This window comes from Carassius gibelio, chromosome B19 (assembly GCF_023724105.1).
Source record: "Carassius gibelio isolate Cgi1373 ecotype wild population from Czech Republic chromosome B19, carGib1.2-hapl.c, whole genome shotgun sequence".
Lineage (NCBI taxonomy): Eukaryota > Metazoa > Chordata > Actinopteri > Cypriniformes > Cyprinidae > Carassius > Carassius gibelio.
Window position 1 is genome coordinate 19,480,553 of NC_068414.1, and position 23,418 is coordinate 19,503,970.

The following is a 23,418-nucleotide window of genomic DNA, read 5'->3' on the forward strand; positions in this document are numbered from 1 at the left end:
ATTTTGTGCGGAATACAATTAAACAACATGGTAACACTTTAGAATAAGGTTCCATTAGTTAAGGTTAGTTAACTACTTATGTTAACATGAACTAAGCAAGAACAATCCTTCTACAGCATTTATAAGTCTTAGTTCATGTTAATTTCAACATTTACTAATGCATTATTCAAATCAAAAGTTGTGCTTGTTAACATTAGTTAATGCACTGTGAATTACCATGAACTAACAATGAATAACTGTATTTTCATTAACTAACATTAACGAAGATGAATAAATACAGTAATAAATGTATTATTCATTGTTTGTTCATGTTAATTAATACATTAACTAACATTAACTAATGGAACCTTATTCTAAAGTGTTACCAACAACATCATTAACATATGTAATAACATTAATATATTTCAATATATAAAGATAAATAAATATACATTTAAACTGATTTTTTTTATTTTTCTTAGTTAAAAAAGGTAACCATTTTGTATTTCCAAGAATACTATAAGAATACTTATCAATAAGTATATTGATGTTTAAAAAAAATAAAAATCTAAAGAATGAAATCATATTCTTGATTGTTCTAAAACATCATAATTAACTACTATAATTTCAGATAAGCGCTAACTTTTATAAGACCCTTGAATGTATTGGGTTGTTTCAAAAAAAAAAACAAAAAAAACAAACAAAAAAAAACACTAGCTATAAATAATATATTACTATAGAATATTTTGTTTTGTGTAACAGAAAAGAGTCTCAGAACTCATTTATGACTGTTTGTGGTCTGTTCTAGACTTGACATCACACCTGGATGAGTTATCCTAACTCCTGTGCTCTGCTTGAAGATGGCAGGTAGTTTATTGATTGAATCATCTCCCAGTCCTTTCTTTCTGTACACTGTGTCCTCAAGAGTGCTGAACCTGCGAAGCCTGAGCGATGGAGCTTAAAGTCTGCTGATCTTAAATTCTCTCCAAAAGCACATGGACATCCTATCTGTGGCCTTCACAGTTCACAGGTTTTGGTTTGCCGTTCTCAGTGGACCTGGCCAAGCCAAGACACATTCATAACCTACCTCACTTCCTATTTCAATGTGCTGTGACAGCTGAACTCTCTCTCGTAACCACAGGTTTGAACACAGAAACCCACTAGTCAGCCCGACTGCATCTGCAAGCATGAGACCCACAGCTCAGATCAGCTTTCTCCACAGTGCCACAGCTCAGCAAGAACCTCTTTAAATTCTAACCAAAGGTTAATGGTGCCCCTTTCTCAAATATAAACCCTTTTCACAGTTTAAACAGTAAGAGGCTCCTGTAAGGACCATATCAGAGACTTTAATCATTTGAGACACTTTCCATGAGTAGGGTCCGAAACATTTTCAACAGAGTAAACTCAATTTCTGCATTTATTTATATTTTTGTAAGTGTTAGTAGGATGTCTAAATACATTAAAATATGAATTTGTGTAACTTTTGATAGTTTTCCCCCTAGCAATAAACATAACATATATTTCACTATATATGAAAAAAAATATATATAAAATAATTATTTATTTGAAAATATAATACATTTGATGTCATAATTTTTGGTCACTACAATTATAATTAAATAAATATCTAAAATAAATGAAGTTTCAGTTCGACAATAATGTCAAAGTAATATGAAAATATATTTTAATCATGAGAGATATAACGATTCCACCCCAGCAATAAACAAACACACGCACACGCACATGCACGCACGCACACACACACACACACACACACACACTCTCTCTCATTCTCAAACAAACAAAACAATCAAATTCCTTAAAAAATAATTTAAAAAATGAATTAATAAGGGAAGATCCAAGTTCACTTCACTTCACTCTTTGTCATGACAAGAAATGCCTGTGCTTACTTCAAAGGAAGCCTGCAAAGGCAGCATGCAAATGGTGGAAAGTTAACAACATATAGTATGTGCCTGTGTTGCATCAGTGAAAATCAAAAAAGAAAAGTATGGCACAGCACATGTCCATGTTAAACCACATCTGCAGGGAACCTGGTCCAACTGCAGCTCCTGCACTAGCTGGCCAGAGAGATGAGGAAAAAATGCCAGACATGCTCAGCCTCACTGTGTTTTCCCAATCAGCTAGACTCCAAATGGGCCACTCTGTGCCTGTTTGCTTTGCCTAATTCACTGTGGTTCACTGGCGTTTCCCTCTTTTATCATTTTCGAGTTTAATTTTTATTGTTGTTCTTACTGGAATTTCGGTTCGGGGCTCTGCTGGGCTCCAGCAGGACAATTTTGGGCTTTGCTCCGACCTTGCAGCCTTCCTACGGTGTACAGCGTAGTGTGATGCTTTTTCGCCACCATGAGCTTATAGCGCTGCGGTTACCATCTTATTTTACTGCCGCGTAAGGATGTGCAGTCCCAAAAACCATGAGTGAGCCTGAATAATTAGTCACGTCTGTGTGAGCATCTGTATTTGCACTCGATAAAAAACTTGCTTCCTCCTAGTTCTCACATACAGCCGTTTCCCACTCCAGGAAAAACACTATCACAAGTCACAGTGAAAACAGAGAGGCCAAGAGTGAGAACGAAAGAGTCAGACAAACATCAAATGGGCAAAAACAGAAAGCGACTGAGAGCATTGCTGGTACAGCCAATTTGGTTAGTTGTTGAATAGTTGGCTGTCGCTGGTGGTTGTACGGGGGCGGGTGGCTGAGGCTCTTTTGGGGGGTTGTGGTATTGTGAAGAGGATAATTTAGACGTTCTTGAACATGTGCCCTGCTCTGAGCAGGCGTCTTAACACTCGAAACGATCAGAATCAGACGTTACCCCTGTTCCACAGGCCGGCACAATCTGTTTATCTAATGTTTTTCTTGAAAAGCTCTGCAGACGCAGTAAAAAAGTCTCACGCAATCTGTCTGGCCAAGCGCTCGGCCATGGTCGGCCATGCTCTGTGTTTACAGCGCACAGCTGAGGTCTAAAACATAGATATGCACATAAGGATGGGCGACTGCCAAACGTCGATAACACAAAAAATAAGGAGCTTCTGAGTAACTAAAGCCAGTCACAACCATTGAGTGTAAAACCATCTGAAAGAACAATAAAAAAGGAACAATTTGGCAAACGCTGGTTAGGGTTTATCTAAAACAGATTTATAAAGAAGTTGCGCATAAGAATTTACGGTAATAGGATACCAAAATTCAAAACAGAAATTGTTCTAAGAGCAGAAAGGGAAATAAGCAAGTATTCGTCCCAGACATTACAAACTTTATGGCTTTCCTATAATAAATCGGCCTCCAAATCAGAAAATATCAGGGAATAATAATTCACCAAGACCGAAAATGAGCTTTAAAAGCAGATCTGTGTAATTCATGTCTAACCAGAGCTGTGAAACTCAGTCAGAAAGTGGAATGTTCTCATACAGGTCCTTGTATAAAAACAGAAAGAACAAATACATAATGCATTACTTTTCACTGTACCACTTACTCTTACTGCACGGTGGCGGAAAATGAGCCAAAACACTGCAGGGGCCAAAACCTACTAGCAGTAATCTCTAAAAACAACATGGCAGCTCAGGTGGCAACCAAGACACCAAAACTGAGGGAGCCACAAGTAAATAGCTCAAAAGAAAGCTCTTCCCACTTTTCATCACCTTAAAACAGATGGATCTTTCCAAGATGGTTGTGAAATGTCCACTTTGGTTCTCCACTTAAACCCACAAACAGTCCAAAGGGCCCAGTGTAAGACCACTCAGGTGTGTAAGTTCATATAATATCGTTGACAGCTTAAAACCAAGAAAAATATTAATGTTAAAATTAATATTACTAACAATTGTCTTCAAATATGAATAAGCTGTAAATCCCCCCCCCCATAGAAATAGAAATAATGGAAATAATGTATGGATAATTAATTTAAAAGAACAAATGTAAATTAATAAAAGTAAAAAAACAAAACAACGAGAGACTAAAAACAAGATGAACAGGAATGTTAATGTTACAATTAATATAAATTTAGATAATAATTTTATATTATAGATATTTAATTAATATTAACCAGTTAATTTGATTAGGGTTAGGTTTAGGGTTAGTGTTGATTAGGAATATTAATAAAAAAAACTTGTTTGCAATAAGAATATGAAAAATATAACTAACAACAAAATGATAAAATAAAATAAATACAGTAAATAGTAAATAAATAGTACAAGTAAATAAATGAAAAAAAAACCAACCTAGAAATTAAAACATGCTCATTATACAAGGGCTATTCAAATGTGTATAAATTTAACTTTTGTATGAATATAATAATAATAATAATAATAATAATAATAATAATAATAATAATATAAAAATAACAATACAAATTATTTAAATTCACAATTTAATAAATACAAATGTAAATAAATAATGAAAGTAAATAACATTTAAAAATAATAATTTTACTTTAAGATTTGTTTTTAATTGCATTTGCAAATAATAAGTCCAAAAGGAAATAGTGTTAAGAATTTAGAGGCATGTTAATGTAAATGAAAGTGTGTCTGTGTGTGGCTTGCGAGAGCATGTGTGTGTTTGCACAGTATAGGCACACTTTAATTTGATAGGCACCTTGCTTATGGAGTCAGTGAGAAAGGCGGAAATTGGGTCTGAGAGTTTTATTTCATAAATCAACTTTTCAGCATGAGTTAAATCTCAGGAGGGAGTGAACGGTGCTTAACCTGTAACGGCCTCCCCATCTGCCAATCTTATATCACTCCTTTTTTCCCCCATGTAATCGGCTTCCTTAGTAACTATACAGCACTGCACAAACATTTAAGAATGCGATGCTCATTTTCAACACGCTGCACGCTAACTTTCTCTGATTGCGTGGTGTATTAGTGGCCACCGTGACCTCAGCCCAGTGTGGATATTAAAATGGAGGTTTGGCTAAATTGGCTCTTAGACAGCATTTCTCAGACACATTGACCTACAGAGCAAGTCTCAAAAGCCACTGGGTAATATGCAGCCGTAACCCCGCTGGGACAACATTTAACAGAATCGTTCAATAAATCATCCATTTAAATGCTGTCAGGGTCCCGCTGGGGTGTGACTTAAGCTGTTCACGCTGCCATTTTGTTCCTCACCCTTCACTTTTTTCCTTCAACGGGTCTCCAGCCTGCGCCGAGGGCCCCATAGACGTTATGCAATGGCCCTAAAACTAACACTCCTGTCAAGTTAACTGACAGATAAACAGTGAATTCAAGTGCTGCTCTTCTACTGTTTAACATCTTCAAATAGGGTTTGTGGATACTGTGGGAACATGTTTTTCTTAGGTAGCTCAGATGAAGCTCCCTCCAGCTTCCCTCTTTCCATCCCAGAGGAAATGTTCTCTTTGACACAGTAAATAACAGACACCATTCATCGTAGCTGTCTCGATTTCTTGGCTGTGCGGATGATGCACATACCTTTCGCGGTCTTGGGAATACAGCAGCGTGTTTTCTTGTACAGAGACACACATGTAGCATGCACAAGAAGTGAGTGTTTGGTTTACACCAGCTGGACCATTAGCACAGGTGCTCCTTTAGCTTGGGTTATTATGACTTTCTGTTTAGGTTGAAACAGAAATTGGCCATTAGGGTGTCTGGAGTGCCTCGTCTGAGATCATACCAAACATATGTTTTAGTTTCCTCTCTCAGTTCGACCTTTTATTACTCATTCTCTTAAGATTTAAAGCTTTAGCATAATAAACAAGGGACTGCATTGCTAATGCATTAGCTAGCATTGCACACAGTAACAATTCAACACTACTAACTACTAACATGGAATCTAAATACAACAAAAACAAAACTGGAAAGACATTATGTATAACTAGATAATAAACATGATAAAAATGAAGGCCTATGCATCATGGTACTCTCATGAATGTGCGCCAAAGACTGAAACGGAAGAGAAGAAGTTGTTAAATAAAATAGTTATTTTTGTTTTCTTTGCACTCAAAGAAAAGTGTTTTGAAGTCATATTATGCAATGAACTGAGCAAAAAATGTCTTTATTATTCATGTGAAAATTTAGCCTTTGATACTCATAATTACAATTTTGTGAAAAGGAATACAACTTCCTGCATCTAGTGTAATTTTGTGGAGGAATAGGTCCCGGTTGGTCATGGTAGACAAGTATTCCTATGTTTTTCTGGTGAGATAACATTCCACTTTTCTCTGTTTTGTTAGATCAGCCCACTGTCTTAAGTATTTTTCATTTTATGCCTTCATAATTTGATTTAGTCCAGCTGAGTTACAACTCCAGGCCTCAGTCAGATATATTTTGGTTTGTGAACACAGCCTTAATTCTAACTGGCTCAGCACATCTCTTTAGGGACTTACGGAGGGTTGATGTGTTTAGGTGAGTAACCTCGTTTCTGTCACACAGAAAGCTCATTATATATTTGAAATATTCTGTTTTTGAATCTATCACGATGGAAAACAAAGGGAATCTGATGTTGATTTTGAACACTTTAAGAGACAGAAAAATGATTGTGGAGAAAGAAACAGTAATAAGAATAAAACCCAGTCTCCAACTGAGAGGCACTTTGTTTTGTTAATTGAGAAAAATATCTGATTAAGACAGCTCCAAATACAGTCCAGGTGTTAGCTTAAAAATTCAGCTTAGCTTACAGAAAAATACTCACATTCTTTCCTATTCCACATGAATATGAAAAACGAGTTATAAAGGCGCTGTAATCAGGACTGATACCCGGAGGGAGAGATTTCTTAGAGCATGAACAAATACTTGATAAATAGAAAGAGGAAATGTAAAATGTGTACAGAAAATAGAAAGGAAATACATGCTTAATTGAGATTAAATCATTTAACATTTGATTAGTATGGTTTGTTTGTCCCTATGATGTCTGTTCTTAAAAAAACCAAATCAAAACATAATAGACTGGTCTGGAAAAAAACTATATATGAAGCTTTAAACTCTTGAGAGCACACACAAATGGTATAGAAATAAATACAAATAATAATATACTAAATCACAATTCTAAAAAAGTAAATAAAAATCGATTTTTAAGTAATAATTGTGTTTGGTTCAGTGACCTGTGCTCTGGCTGTATCCCTACTGAGTGTGTCTGGGTCGGTCTGCCCTCCTCTCTCCTCTCTCCCCAGACACAGACACAATCTGATCCCCACATCCTTCCTCACCTCCGTCAACAGTCTCTGTTTTTCCCTTTACCACTTTTTCTTTCTCACTTTCTATCTCCCTTTCCTCTTCTCTCTCGACATCTCTCTCTTCTTTCCTATTATATGTCTTTTTTTTAGGTTGAGCTGGCAGTCACTTCTCTCTGTTTCATAGTTCTCTTTCCTTTTCTCCGATTTCTCTCTTGCTTCTTCTCTACAAAAATAATTCTTAGTCAGGAATTTTGTCTAATTTTCTGTCACAAATATAATGTTATGAATATTCTGTTACATAATATAATGTTAGTTTCCCTACCCGTTTTTAAGCACAAGCCTCAAAAAGAATTCTTAGATTTATGCTTAAAAAGAAACTTAATTAAACAATTCAATCTAAGTAGATAAGGATAGTGCAATCAAATGTTAAAATGTTATCGCCATTTACTCACCCTGATTTCCAATACCAATATTTGAATATTCAATTTAAAGATTCAAGATGAACACAAAATAACCATTTAAGCAGTCCTTACTCATCTCACTTTTAAAAACCTTGACATCCATTCGAGCTCTCTGTGGCATGTCCAAGAGAATTCATGAGAAAAGTAAAGGTTAAAATGGTAAAAATACCAGTCTTAATGAATAATTCACCAATCTTGTTACTCAATCCATCTGAAGCTGCTAACAGCTTGGGAAAAGATTTTCAGTGATTTACAATTAAAATTTCAGTCTGTTTCTCCCACAAAGCCAACATATGATCATAGAAGAGCTGAAATATAGTGCACAAATTATGTGGAACACTTTTTTTATTTTTTTAAAAAGGTCCTTTTAAAGTCATTGTAATAGCATGGATGAAAACCACAAGTTTTTTGAGTCATATGAGTTGAAATATCAAAACGGTGAGTGCATAACTGCATTTTTCTATTAAATGCCTCTCAAACAATAGATTTTGTATGAAATATATATATATATATTAAAAAAAATTAGTTCAGAGTTCACTTTCGTTGCATAGCACAGTACTTGTGCAAATGCTCTTACTGTAGTTTGCCAAGGCCTGAAGATGCAGAAGGCTCTTTTTTATGTCCCTCTCATTAAACACAGACACGTGCTTGCGGTTCACTCACATTTTCCCTGGGTGGTACAGAAAGAACAGAAGCAGTACTGAGAGAAAAGAATCAATGGATAGACGGAGGACAGAAAAACACCGGAGTGTGTATAGTAGCAGACGGGACAGAGCATTAAAGCGCAGTCATCTGCTGGCTGTGTTTTGTCTCCGCAGTCTGTGCCATATATTCAGTCCGAATGACGAATGGCCCCCTCTACTCCTCCATGTGGGTGGCACTCGTCAGTGGAGCAAGACCTACATGTGTAGGTGAACTCCTTGGATGCATAACATGTACATACTTATGTCTGATGTGGATGTGGGGCCCCGGGATTCTGTCAAGCTAAAATTACACTGGGATTCTTAGAACAAGGCACATTCCGCCTCCTCTCCAGTATGCATTAGGAATGATAAATGAGTACCGTACTTAAATCTTGCCCTTTTCTCAGATCATCCAAATATTTTTCATTCAGCTCATCCAGTCACAAATGACAAGTTTTTCTTGGTATAAGGAGGCCCAATTAGATGTTGGAAACCAGGCCAATGGCTACATGGATTAGAGTTGTTTTAGCTATGCAGGGTCTGAACTTATGGAGTACCAAATAATTGGCTTACATCTGGGAAATCACACTTAATCCAAAGTTTCACTGTTCTCCAGGGCTGGAAAAATTCAGACTTGGTCACAAGTGTGAATCGCTTCCAGAAGGAGAGTTAGTGACCTGCAGGATTCATTCTTTTGTGAAATTCTGATCCATTGCTGATCCAGTGTTAAAATGCTTGCTAAACTATCATGACTAGTGACTGAGATGTTGGTGTTGGCCGATTCAGTCTGCTTGCTGCCCACAGCAGAATAGTAAAGTAATTGTTAGCTTTTACACTTCCATCGTCACCCATTGGAGATATCGAATGGTGCAGTGGTAGATTTTGAAGCAAATAGAGACCAATCGGATTCCTCAGAATGAACAGTTCACCCAACAAGTAAAGGTTCCATCATTAATTACTCACCCCCATTTTATTTTTAATCTGTATGACTTATTTTCTTTTGTGGAACTCAATAGGAGATGCTTTCGAGCATGTTTACACTGTTCTTTTGCATACAATGAAAGTAAATGGACACCAAGGGCTTTTTCCAAAAGAACCATAAACATAATAATGCATCATAAAAGCAGTCCAATACAACTAATACACTATCAATTCTTCTGAAATTACACAATAGCTTTGTGTGAGGAACAGACTAAATTATATGTGGTACTGAATGAAAATCTTGCCTGAAAACTATAGGACTTTTCACCTTACACATTGTCTCAAAGCAGCTTTACAGAACATCATGATGTTAATGTTTATAATATTTAAATAGCTTACATTTTGCCACAATTCAAACAATGAAGCAGGCGAGATTGCTAAATAGTATAAAGTTGGATAATATGGTTTACATTTTGCAGCAATGTATATGGCCACCATTTACTTTCATTGTATGGAAAAGAAAAGTTTTGGAGTAACAAAGACAGTTATACAAGTTTTGAAAGACATGAAAACATGAATAATGAAGCGAACTATTCCTTCAATCTCAACTAGGGGAATGAATAACAGTGTCTGCTAAATGACTACTTACAATCACAGTATCACTTTTGCCTGATGGGTATCCAAGACACATGGAAATCCTCCACTGTATTCTCACAGTCTGGATGGCAGAGAAAAGGATTCAGGCTCTGTGATGAGAGTGAAGGGTGAGAGAGTTTGGGGATTATAATTTAATAAGAGCCAGGAAATCTTTGTCAAACCCTCTCAAGGGGATGAAAAGATGTGGTGTTCTGTGGCAGACAGCAGGATCTCAGACGGTGAGACAGGTCTGCTTCTCTGACACAGGGATGAAAGGCCAGCTATATTAGCATCACAGGTCGCAAACCACAGCCAAAGCCACTGTCTGAGGTGGGGATACACTGTTCTGAAGCCTCTTCCATCATTCCCAGGGAGAAAAACATGGGAAACCGCACATTGCAGGATGTTGACACATCTTACTACTTAACCGATGCTTTCTGGAGTCCAAGAACACATAGAATGATTTTTCAATCTGCTCAAGTGTTTGTCAGTGCGCAACACTGTACAAGAAAAAGGCCTTAGAGAAACATTAAAGAATGAATATATTTTGTTATATATATAATATAAGTGTCATTCACTGTTTTAGAATGGGAGAATGACAAAATAATGAGGATTGACAAAGACAGACATACAGATAAACAGACTGAACCATAGACAGAGACAAAAACATAAAAACAAATAAAGAACAACAGAAACGACAACGCCGACTTCAAGAGAAGCAGAGCTCTACAGGTTCACATTAATTCTGCTCACAAAAGTTTATATATTGGTAACTTGACTGACACCTTCCACCCCACCCATCCGACAGAAACTTTATGTATGAAGGATTATTGCACCAGATTGTGAGTGCCTTTTCTCAAAGTGTGTGTGTGTGTGTGAGGGGGTGTTGTGGTTTGGGGTGGGACTGTGTGAGTGAGCATTTGGTATCAATTATAGTTTGCTCTCACCTCTGTGCACATATACACTATTGACCAAAAGAGTGATCAAAAGAATCCACCTCGGACATCTATCTTCTGAAGCTTGCTTTTTAGTGTTTCCTGGAGAAAGCTTTAGCCATCCATAAGTGCCAAAACTTGATTTAAACTTGTTTTCACACGTGTGTGTGTGTGTGTGAGAAAGAGAGTATATGAACGGTCAAGATTCCATTTTGGGAATGCGATCATTGACACTTTTGTCCGGATCGGGCGGTAAGAGGAAACGTCGAGCCACGGTGTGGGATCAACATCTCATTTCCCTGAGCTTCTGGGATCTGCACTCTCTCCTCCATTTCCTGGAGGTGAGGCTTTCATTCCCCCTCTGCTCTTAAACCTCACCCTTTCACAGGACCTCCAGTTGAGATTAAATAAATGCAATTGAAAAAACTGTGGGTTTGTTACCAGCACAAAAGTCCAACTGCCAGTTGGGCCTGGAAAGTGGAACAAATACAGATCCCGAGAGGCCGGTATCCCTCACCAGACGTTACTGTTCCAGCTCTTTAATTGCTGTTCTGACTTCCATTTAACTTACAAGAACTTAGCGTATCAGTGCCAGGCTTCTTCACAGACTAACTTCTGCAATTTCCTCAACAGGCTTCAGCTATTATCATTTAAGTTGGGACTAGGGATTTCCCTTGACCAGTCCCGTCAAAAGAGATCCCAGATCGCAGTCCACGGAAGATTAGGCACTGTATTGTCCGAGGCGCACGTTGTTTAAGACAACAATTTCAGCACCGGCCTCACCCTGACTCTTAAAGGCCTGTAAAAGCTCTGGGTAAACAGCACAAGGAATGAAATCTTACCACCATCGTACTCAAAAGAAGGACAGACATAGTTTGGGGATTAAGCAAGTGAGAGGAAAAACATAGGATAGTGAGGGGGGCGTGAGAGATGAAGAGGAGGACAATTCAGGGATCACAGAAAGCTCTTTGCCGTTTTGCTTATTTACCGAATATTGGTACGATGACAGACGGAACAGAGTCGCAAAGGGGATATGTAAAATGTGGAAACATCTTTGCTGGAAAAAGGAAGATAGTGGGATCTTAATCCTTAATTGTCCGCTAGGGAGGGAGCAAAAATTGAGGACAATAACTTTGAATGATGGCAGGGTGGTCCAGCCAGCATGTGCAGCCTCTCTGGAAAAGAGTCATAAAATGTAATAAATGTGCTTTCTACAGGGAATGGTGTAGTGTTTACAGTGCTTTAGGCCTTCACAGTGGGAATCTCTACAGGTGTACTGATGATAAGAATGGCTTGATTTAGAGATCCACCGCATTCAAAGAGGTCTGTATCCTATATGAAATGAAATAAATTAAAATGTGTAAAAATATAAATAACTGTCATCATAGTAAAATTTTTCAAGTTGTTGGCTAAATAACATGCAAAAGAAAGAAATACAATACACAACCCAATACAGTATTTTTTTCTAATATTCTTGTAAAAAAAAAAAAAAAAAAAAAAAAAAAATTGTGGTCAGTAAGATGTTTCAAACATTATTAGCTTTGTTTAAAACAGACAAATTAATCAAAAGTGACAGTTAAGACATTGCTGTTCTTTTTTTCTTAAGCTTTCCTGAATAAAACATTGATATGTGACACTGACCAAATCAGCATATTACAGTGATTTTTTTTGAAGGATCATGTGACACTGAAGACTGGAATAATGGCTGCTGAAAATTCAGCTTTACCATCACAGGATTAAAATATAAAATATATTAAAAATAATAAATCTATTAAAATATTATTTTAAATTGTAATAATATTTTACAGAAATACTGTTACAATATTTGCTGTATTTTGATTCAATAAATCCAGCCTTGGAGAGCAAGAGAATTCTTTCAAAAACACAAATAATTTTACCAACCCCAAACTGCTTAGTTTTTCCAGACTGGTGTGTCCACTAGGTGGCGATGCTCACAGACAGCCTTTGCTATCAAAATCTAGCTGAATGAGATGAAATACCTTACAAAAACAATGGATGTGCGCTTTGGTGAGTGCATGCAGTACAGTTGCAAGCATCTTCTGACTTCCTTGCACAACTGAAAAGTATAAAGATGTCTTAACTAATTTGTCTGGTAAAACAGAAAGACACATCTCCCTACTGTCCTCTGTAGGTAAAGTGGAGCACCACAAAGTAATTGTTGTGTGTCCGAATGTTTTCAAACTGGTTTTTAGTCAAAACAGTATACTTTAAAGGGCAACAAGCTTTTAATGATATATGCTGTTCCAGTTGTTCTATTTCTCTGATGAGAAATGGTGAGCATTCACTCTGTCTTCTAATTGGTGACCTTTGTTTTAGGGATTGGATAAGTTCAGTTTAGACTTTGGATCTTGTAATACTGGCAGTGGAGATGTCAGATGGGCCCTTAAAGGGATAGTTCACCCCAAAATGAAAACTGTCCTGTGATTTAGTCACCCTCAATCCAAAATAGGTGTATATGACTTTATCCTTTCAGATGAATACAATTGGAGTTATATTAAATAATGTCCTGGCTCTTCCAAGCTTTATAATGGCAGTGAATGGTTGCCAAGATTTCTCTGTCGTGCTCATGTTCACGAGAGAGTAGGACGAAGGCATAGTCAACAACAGTTAGCGGAAGGTAGAGATTATAGTTGATAAAGTTTTAAATATTTATATTTTTTCTTACACAAACACTTATTCACCCCCCGGAGCCATATGGAGTACTTTTTATGATGGATGGATGGACTTTATTGGGCTTTAAAATATCAACATACATTCAATGCCATTATCAAGCTTGGAAGAGCCAGGATATTTTTAACTATAACTCTGATTGTATTTGTCTGAAAGAAGAAAGTCATAAAAACCTAGGATTTTGAGTAAATGATGACAGAATAATTTTGTTTTTGGTGAACTATCCCTTTAATGCCTCAGGTTTCAACAAAAAAGCTGGATAAGTGGAATAGCAATAACATTCAACTAAGAGTCTGAAATCTATTACCGGAGACATAACTGATATTTAATGTTGCATTGGACAGCCTGCATATTTAACTACAAACACAATATTTACCTTTTTTAGACAATTTCTCAGACTGCAAGATAACAGCAGCGCCATTGGCAGCACATTTCTGTGTGGGTTTCTCTCAAGAGCGAGACATAGCGATTAGCCAAGAGCCCCGAACAACCCCCAGATGAATAATCAGACCTTACAGATTTCAGAAGGAAAAACAAACATGACGAGGCAAGAAGTTGTACATTGCCACTGAACCATGAGCAGAGGCCTCATTACTGACAATCAAAGTCTCTATTGGTAAGTACATACAAAATAAGACCTTGTTCCTGCTCTACAGCTGGAGGAAGGAGAGAGGGAGCAGGTTTTTCCCTTCACTATCATGCACTGAACACCAGATGTGCCTAAAGCGTGAATATGAGAAAAGATGGAGGGGAAAGAGGAAGGAGAGGCATAAATCTAAGCCAGGCCTGGAGTCGGACAGGAGGGGTTAACGCAATACTTCCACCCATACTTTCATCCGCATCCTGTCCTCCTATTTTCTCACAACCTTCCCATCTTCGTTTCCTGCCCCTCCTCTGTGGCGAGGTCCACTTCTGCCTCCACCTAATGAGGGAATGAATGACTAAATAAGCCTGGAGACACTTTAACATTGGCGGTGGATCATTTCAGCAGTAACTCATAACAAGGAATTCGTGTCATTCACTGTGGATGAGATATGGAGCGGGAATGTCACAACATGATATGATTCGAGTCACAAGTCTGACATCCTGAGCGTTAAGTGAGTTACGATGTAATACCAGACCATTGTTATTAAAGTGCATAGAGAGGCGAAGCCTGCCAGAGAAGGTGAGAAACGCTCGTTTCTAATTACCACAGAACTCATAAATGCTATTTAATTTGAGGAAGGCAGACGTGAAATGATTTTCACATCTGTTCCAGTCGTAAACAGACCGGAATTCAAGCAAATTTACGGCTAATGGGCTGTTTAAAGATCTGGGGCTCTCCCAAACCCCACTGAAAAACCAAACAAAACAACAAAAAAATGGATAGGTGGACTTAACCCAGACAATTACACCTCCAAGAGCTCATTTCCACCTGTTTGACTGCATTTTTGCTATGATGCCAAACCATATATAATAGGGCTTGTGTGTCTTGTGTGGCCCGGCTAGACGTAATGACTGTCTGATTATTCATGCACTAAATATCCAAATGTTGAGGGGAAACAAAGAAGTGCCTGCTGACCGGAGGAGAACGCTTCCAACGAATCAGATCGTATCGTACTAACAAGTACAGGGAGCAAAACTCTGACCGTTGGCTCAATTAGGACCGTAAATGCATCCACATTGATTTGAACAGAAGTCTGGAAGTCTAGCAATGCACCTGGGTTATGTAGACTGCACTCGAGAACTCATTACTTACTAGAGGGTGACAGAAAAATGTGGGCAAACACAGCTTTTTAAGTCATAAAGACATACTGTTTAGACTGTTACAGTGGAGAAGAGAATTAATATAGTGTGGAATGTCATATTTATCAGGTTTCTCTACATGTTGTTTGTGTAAATAGCTATATGGCAATGATGTGAAGAGTGATCTGAGTGACCAAAATCAGCCAGCATTGTGCGGTAAATCACATGGGCAGACCCTCATACCCTTCCCGTAATATGACTCACCTATGTCAGCAACCTGGAGCGAATAGTGCTGGCCTACAAACCTGCTCTTTAATGGCTTTAAATAACACTTTGTGGCATGTTCCACTTCTGCTGACTTCCTGGGTCTCCAGTAAAGGCGACGTTTAGAAAGACTAAGCAGACTGGAGACGCTTCACATGACAGATACCTGGTTTTCCATGGAAATATTGATTGTACTTGGTTATGCTGTAAGTGACTACATCACTACATAACCTTATTGACATTTAAAACATGACGTCTGAATTTGGGGAGCACATTTAATCATTTATAAACATCAAATAGGGGATATTTCTAAATATGACATTTTATTTTGGACAGATGGGGGAGATTTATCGTCTGGCTGCTGTGCTGTAAAATGAATGTGTCTTGCATCAACACATCAAGCGCTTCTATAAATATTCATTGATTTCAATGGGGAATGCAAAAACTCTGAAGCAGAGCCAATTTTTCCTGGGCCGGATTCGGTGGAGACACTGAAAAATAGAATTGTTCCTGATTGGGCACCAGCATCCTGGAAAAGGGGCACATGTGGTCTGTTTTAAATGTGTCCTGTGAGAGTAGCAGTAGCCAGTTATGACTAAAGGTAACCGGACAGAAGACAGGACAGTATGTGTACTGTTTCAACTCAAAAAGCTTGTTAAAGTAGTTCATTTGGCGTCCATTTAGGAGCAAAAAAGCATGTCTGTTTTTAAACAAAGAAACAGAAGGAAGAAAAAGAGAAACCGTGGAGCACAGCTGACAAAGTGCAGGCTCTGTGTGAGAAAAACAAGCCTGTTTTACTGACTGTGGGCAGCAACATGAAAGCCATTTAGTTTGATCTTACAGCTAAATAATACCTCTGACAACTTCTGCCCCCTCTTGCATTTCCAGAATTTCCCTCTTTGATTTGATATGAGGCATTAATATATTTTAATCCAAATTTAATTAATAGATTAAAAACATGCTTATTATAGAAGAGGTTTATTCAAGTTACTGTATGTATGAACTGCTTTTTTAAGTGTATTTAAAATAATAATAATAATGGATCCACATAAAGAAAAGCATTATGCCACTGATAAAAGAACTGCAAATGAAATTCCTTTATGATATATATATTACATATGTGGTCTATTTATGCAAGTGTATTTCCCGCCATACTGTATTCTCTGGAAACATCTCTGAGAACTGTGAGTTTTACGAGCTTGTGAAGGTCAGAGGAATGTGACCTATAACATTCTGAGTGCTGGAGAGGAGCTCATTTTTTATACATTATTGGGCCTTGTCTTCACTGTAGATGTATATATCATTCCCCAGCTCTCAGTGAATAAAACACCTGTCAGCATCAGACCATCACAACAGCTCACCACCCACTGGACACACTTGTTGACATAATCTGACCTGGGAAATGGGACTATACAAAGCACTTATAGAGGTCAGAAGGTCGGCTAGCACTGAGGAGGCTCTCCATAGTAACACTGTTAAAAACAGGATGATTGAGGGCAAGTATGAAGGACCACCACACACATACATGAGAAATCTTTACATTTTTACAGTTTAATCATTTGTAAACCAATTAAAGGTAGTTATTTTAAAATAAAATAAAATAAATCAGATAAAGATGTAATGTTTTTTTTTTTGTTTAAAAAAATACTGTAAAAAATACATCAATTTGAATACACATCTATTATCAGCATGCTTTTAATTTTTGAATTTAAATGAATTTAGATAATTTTGGGAGCATAAAATAAATATGTCAGGGTCATACAACCCTGAAAATAAAAACCAGGCAGTAAAATGTTGTCTGGTGCAACTCTTTAAAAACTATTTATGATGTCATAAGTGATGAGCATGTTTTACATTTTTGAATTCAAGTTTATTTAAATATTTTTGTGTGAGTGATACAACTGTCAAAAAAAAAAAAAAAAAAAACTTTTACAGTGTCATCTTGTGCAACTCTCTACTTAAAATGTTTGAATTAAAATACATTTTTGAGGGAGAATAAGGAAAACAATGTCAGGGTGACACAGCTGTCTAGAATAAAGTTTAATAAAATAAATCAGTAAAAACTTACAGTGTAAAAATACTAAATGATTTCTAATGCATTACTTTTTTACTTTACAATTTTATTTTATTTATTTAATTTTTTACTTAGAAATTACTTCACATTAGTGTTTATTAGTGCACATTAGTGCACACTCACATGGAAAATATGTTATTACCTTTTACTTCATTTGGGGCATAATTATTTGTCACTGATCCATGATCAGTACTAAAATGGTTTAAAGACATCTGTTCCAAATACTAGGTTCTGCTTGGCTGTTCTCTGACACTAATGGCTTAATGACACCTTTTCTTTAGCACTTGTGGTGTCAGCCACTGTTTTATACCCGGTAAAGTGGTCTGGATTCCTCCTCTCACACAGAACAGCTCCATTTGGTTTTCACTTCATGTAGACAGGAGCTTTAAAATAATGAGGCCATAAACGCACCGCCGTTACTCAATGCCGACACCGCACAGCCAATTAAAAACAAATCAAGCCTTCACTCCTCATGTCAAAAACTGCTCAGTCTTACACAGTTCAGCTCCTCTTAAATTCCCTTGAACAGCCTCCTTCCTCTTCCTTACATCTTCCTCCCTTCAACCGCAGTCTGAGGAGCCTAATAATAATTTGAGCTCCTATCTCTGCAGAGCAACAGTTGATAAGCCAGAAGATAAAATGCCATAGACACGTTTCCACCCAAATAAAAGCTCCAGCCAAAGCAGACCTCTCAGGGGAGGGATGAATGATGGTTGTTGTGCAACTCCGGGTGGAGGCAGACTGCCCTAGAATGTGCAGGCCAGTCACTATTAATGAGATTATTATCAGCCTTATTCACTTCAAAAGACTGTGTATCACTGGTTTAATGGTTTCCGAGGCATGGCCTGTTTTCATCATAGATGACACGATATATTCCAATGTAAGCTAAAGAAAGACCTCTGCGATTGGAACCAAGTAATAGCATGTTCAGGTAGAGAGGCAAATCTGGCAAAACATCTTGCATAAACTATTTAAAGTCAATGTAAATTGCAACTTTTATGCTTGTTGGACTAGCTATCAGGACTCCAGACTAAACAAATGACTAGGAACATTAAGAAGCCAGTTTAGAGAGTCTTTTCTACCTTTTTTCAACAACAATTCGACCTTATTGTGCCAAACAATGACCAAGAATATCCATCTAAAACACATTATTTTCAGCACTTTTGTAAATGTCAATTGTAAATGTTTCAGAATCTTCTAAATGTTGGACAAACTGATCCAAACATGTTTCTTTAATGCAAATATGTGCAACATACTCATCATGAAAATGGTTTAATATAGATATAAATATTAGGATAAATAGTACACATTCCAGGACTTTTTAAATTGTGAATGACACTTTATGCTGGGAAGTCTGTTGTATTTATTTATTAAGGTGTGAAAATGACCTCTCTTGCAGCTCTCTGATTTGGAAGAGGAGAGACAGACCACATATAGGAGAGTAGAGAGTAGAGTGAAAGAGTTGAGGAGAAAGATGGGATGAGTAATAGGTGACAGGGGGTCAGTTCTGCTAGAACAATTATCTTGTTTTCTGAAACCTGCTATTTAATGGAAATCCTCGGCCCATGCCACACTACAAGCCTGCATCTTGGTATGAGACGTGGTACAGACCTTCTCTCAATCATTCCCTTTCTTGCTTCTCATTTTTGATTGAACACTTTACTCAGATGGTTGCTTTGTAAGGAGTGGCCATTAGTCTCAGAGATGCAACAAAAGAGGAACTCTTTTAAAATTCCTTGCACACATTCCTTCTTTCTCTTTCTCTTTTCATTCATCTGTGGACCAGCACTGGGGTCACCCTCATGCTCACCCTGACAGCAGGTGCCTATAGAGCGAAATACAGCTGAGAAAGTCCGTTGTCCACACCATATCAGGGGCTTTACTTTGTGGCTTTGATTAGTGAGCCATAAACAGTTAGATAAGTTTCTGCTACATTTCAGGACAATTATTCTGGATGACCACTTTTCCAAACTATTCATTTGGATACTTGAATTCTGGGTTTGTAATGCTGAATACTGCACCACTGGGGTCTCTGGCATCTGTTATGAACAGTGGCACATTCCTTTAGAAGCCTGGGTGGGCACTGCTGGAGCTCCATTAAATAGACGACCCATTGTTTATCAGTGCTGCACAACAGCTATAGAAAAGCCCTTGATGTGGACTGAAACATAGAGGTGAAAAAAAAAAAAAAACACACATAACCTTCCCAAACAGCCTCTGTGAGATTGAATTCTGTCTGCTCTCATTCATCATTCATATTTGTACATAAAACACATTAATGCAAGCATTAATGCAATATGTAGGAATGTCATATATCAAAAATATACCAACACTTAGACGATCATTAAAAGGTTTTGTGCTGATAAGATTTTTTAAAAGCTTTTGTAGGGCACCAAGGCTGCATTTACACTATTTATATTAACAGATTTATTTACTCAGAATGGAAACGATCAATATTTATATACAAATTCTTCTGTATATTAGAATTGTTATTTTTAGAAATCTGTTAAACATCATAAAAGAAGATCTGTCACAGAAGAAAATAAAAGGTGCAGGTTGTGAGAGTAAATCAATGAGAGTAAATGATTGAATTGATGAAGTGACCTGTTCCTTTAAGATCCACATCTGTAGACAAAAACCTGAAATGACTGCAAACAGAGAGAATGTGCGTAAGAACATTTGGCAATGATATGAATGTATGTACTAACAGAGAGCAGAAAAATACAGTGTTATGTACAGTGCAATGCATGTCTCATGGATTCAAATACATGAAACAAAGCAGAAGGTGAGAACGTGCCACCCCATTGATTCCAAGGATAATTAATTGGCTGAAGTCAACACCACAGCCTGTAAACGAGCTCTTCGTGACACAAAGTAAAGCACATGCAAATTACCCAAACAGCCCTTTCTCTAATCATTCACGAGTTGCTGACCAAGAGCTCTGCTCTTTAGTATGGTTTGGAAAGGAATGTGTTTACTTAGGTTTAGGGAAAGGGGGCTAAAATCAATGGACCACAGCCACAGAGGGGAAAAGCTATGAGAAAACCACTCCTTGCCACTAAATATGGCGCAATCCGTTTTTACACACAAATGGGAGAAGAATTAATGAAATGAAATAGCATCTGACAAATTAGCAGTTTTATAGCAAATTGACCATTTGCTTCAAATGAACATAATGGCAGAAAACAGCCTTTTACACCACAAAGACTTACTTTCAAATGGCACAAGAGTAAAAAGGGTTGTCAGTAGGCAAATGAATTATAAATCTAAGCACAGCCATCTAATATTCTTCTTCCTGTTTTAACAATCTGTGGCCTGAAGATAAAAATATCACACTAAATAACACCATTCCCTGCTTTAAAGCTCATGAAAGATCATATGAACTGAAATGGCTCCAATCACAGAGAGCTTAATGGTTATAAGCAATTTTTTAGTGACTGCTATGTTCAGTCTCTGAAGCAAAGCCAATAGTCAAGTCATGGACGAGGCATTCCAATTCACTCCATGCAACCACCATTTTGTGGCTTCTGTGGGGTGGCAGAGGAATGCCGTTTTAATCCCTGTTGGATTCATGCCCCTTTTTTGGACAAGACAAGGGTTCTTTGGTCCTCTCGTTTGGCTTTGTAGATCTTTTCAGACTGGGCATGTATCCATAGACACCCTGGAGCTGGACAAACCTACTACTGAGACACAGACTTAGGAGCCTCCATGCTAAGACATAATATATCAAAGTAAAGCAGACTGCTGCATGTGTGCGCTAATCTATGGGGCAGATGTTAGGGTGACACCTCATTGAGGACAATGGCTACAGAACTGCATACCACATAACATTTTGTAGCAAAGCAAGGGATATTCATGGAAAAGTGTTTGATTTCTACTGCATATATTGTGTTTTGGATATTAGAACGGTAGGTGTAAAGTCTTAAAGCATCAGTTTAGAAAAAAAGAAAAGAAAATACAGACAGACAGAAAGTTTTATCTTTATACTGTAGTGAAAGACAAAAGGATCCAATGCAACATCAAATTCCACTGACTTTCATTGTATGGAAAATAAAACACTAAGGCATTCTTCAAATGATATTTTTGTTTTTCTCCACAGAAAGAAAGTAATACTTAAGGCTTAACAGTATGGTTATGCTAGATCAAGCAAAATTGAAGAACAGACTGGCGTGACATTATTTTGAACAAAATCAGGCCAAAATGAAGTTTGTTTGTTTCAGGAGTTCAAAACAGCTTGCCAAAGTAAACTTGCTGGAAAAATGTGCTCCAGCTGGTAAACGCCTATGAACTACCATTGATCTGTGGCGAATACGTAATAGGTAGGTGTGCTCTGGGGCTCTGCCTTCTTTAATGTGGAAATCATCTCCAGTTCATTTCTTGTATTCAGGCCGTCAAGGTCAAGCATGATTAAAAACATGAACATGCTGAAAAGCTGCTTTATAGTAGCATTTGAAGTATTGTATTTCTAATTGAAAGTGGCACTGACATTGTTTTATTTTTAAAGGGATAGTCCACCTGAAAATGCAAATTCTCACTTGGATTTCATCAAAAATATCTTAATTTGTGTTATGAAGGTCTTATTGGTTTGGAACGACATGAGAGTGAGTAATTAAAGGGATAGTTCACTTTGAAACTAAATGTTGGTATGTTTTAGCTGACCTCAAAGGCATCCAAGATGTAGGTGTCTTTGTTTTCGCAGTATTTTCAATTTTGATATTTTTAGGTCAAACCGTTCTTATCTGTCACTCATATAATGAGGTCTACGGTCACCACCTCAAAAAGCATGCACAGAGAAGTCCAAATTTTAGTTTTTACCTCTTATACACAAACACGCCCAAGTGATCTGAGGGCGCGCGTGCTTCCCTCAGATTGGGAAGATTGGGAAGATTGCTGCGCAAGCGGCGGAAGTGATCTCTCGCGCATGAACGTCACTCATTGTTTACACAGAGATTTCGGAGGTGTTACCTTTCACTGTGAAGATCTAAACATATTTAGACGTACAGGACATTGCAATGGAAGACATTATTTTAACCAGAATAACGTTACACAGATCAAGAACTCAAAGCTATGGAGGAAGCATCCGCTGCACCAGCATGTCTTCAAGCCTCAGAGAGACAGAGATCTCTTCAAAATTGGTGGTGTGAGATGCCAACAGAAGTGGAGAGCATATGTTGTCACGAATGGAACATAGCAATGCCACAACTACAAGACAACGACGAGGACATTGACAGTATCGCATCGCACACCTCCCTGACTGAAGATCCTGAGTTTACTCCGCTGTTGAGCTGCAGCGTTTTACTCTTTGTGTTTACTTTGCCACGTATAAACTGGAGGCAACGTCCAATGCCAGAGGGATCCAAAGGCACACTGTCAATAGAGTGAGTAATCTGTTATATTTGTATTATTATCGCAACGATTATAGGGTGCATTATAAACCAAATAATTACAATTACTGCATTATATTTCAGTGCAGAGTGTTATTGTGTGGTAAACAGTAAACAATGAGTGATGTACATGCGCAAGAGATCACTTCAGGCGTTTGTGCAGACTAAGCCAGAACATGCTCACACGTCACACAACAGGAAGCACACGCGCCCTCAGATCAGTTGGACGTGGTTGTGTGCAAGAGGTAAAAACTAAATAAATACTGTTCGTTTTCTTACACAAACCGCTCGTTTCGTGTCTTAGACCATCAATGTGTACTTACGATGGGAAATTGTTTCATTTGGACTCATCTGTGTCTATGCTCTTTGAGGTGGTGACCATAGGCCTCATTATATGAGTGAAAGACAAGAATGATTTGAACTAAAAATATAAAAATTGAAACTACTGCGGAAACAAAGACACCTTCATCTTGGATGCCTTTTAGGTAAGCTAAAACATACCAAAATTTTATTTCAATGTGAACCA

General features: G+C 37.6%; 1 protein-coding gene across 3 annotated transcripts in view; it reads right to left on the bottom strand.

Moving 5' to 3' along the window:
* The window catches only part of LOC127979706 (collagen alpha-2(VIII) chain-like), a 52,392-nt gene that overhangs the window by 11,073 nt on the left and 17,901 nt on the right, over nt 1–23,418 (bottom strand). The window contains exon 2 of one of the 3 annotated variants that reach the window (XM_052585308.1): nt 9,833–9,929. The exons of the other annotated variants lie outside the window; for them this stretch is intronic. The gene's annotated coding sequence lies outside the window, so the exon portion shown is untranslated. The remainder of the gene's footprint in view (nt 1–9,832; nt 9,930–23,418) is intronic. 3 annotated transcript variants of the gene reach the window in all.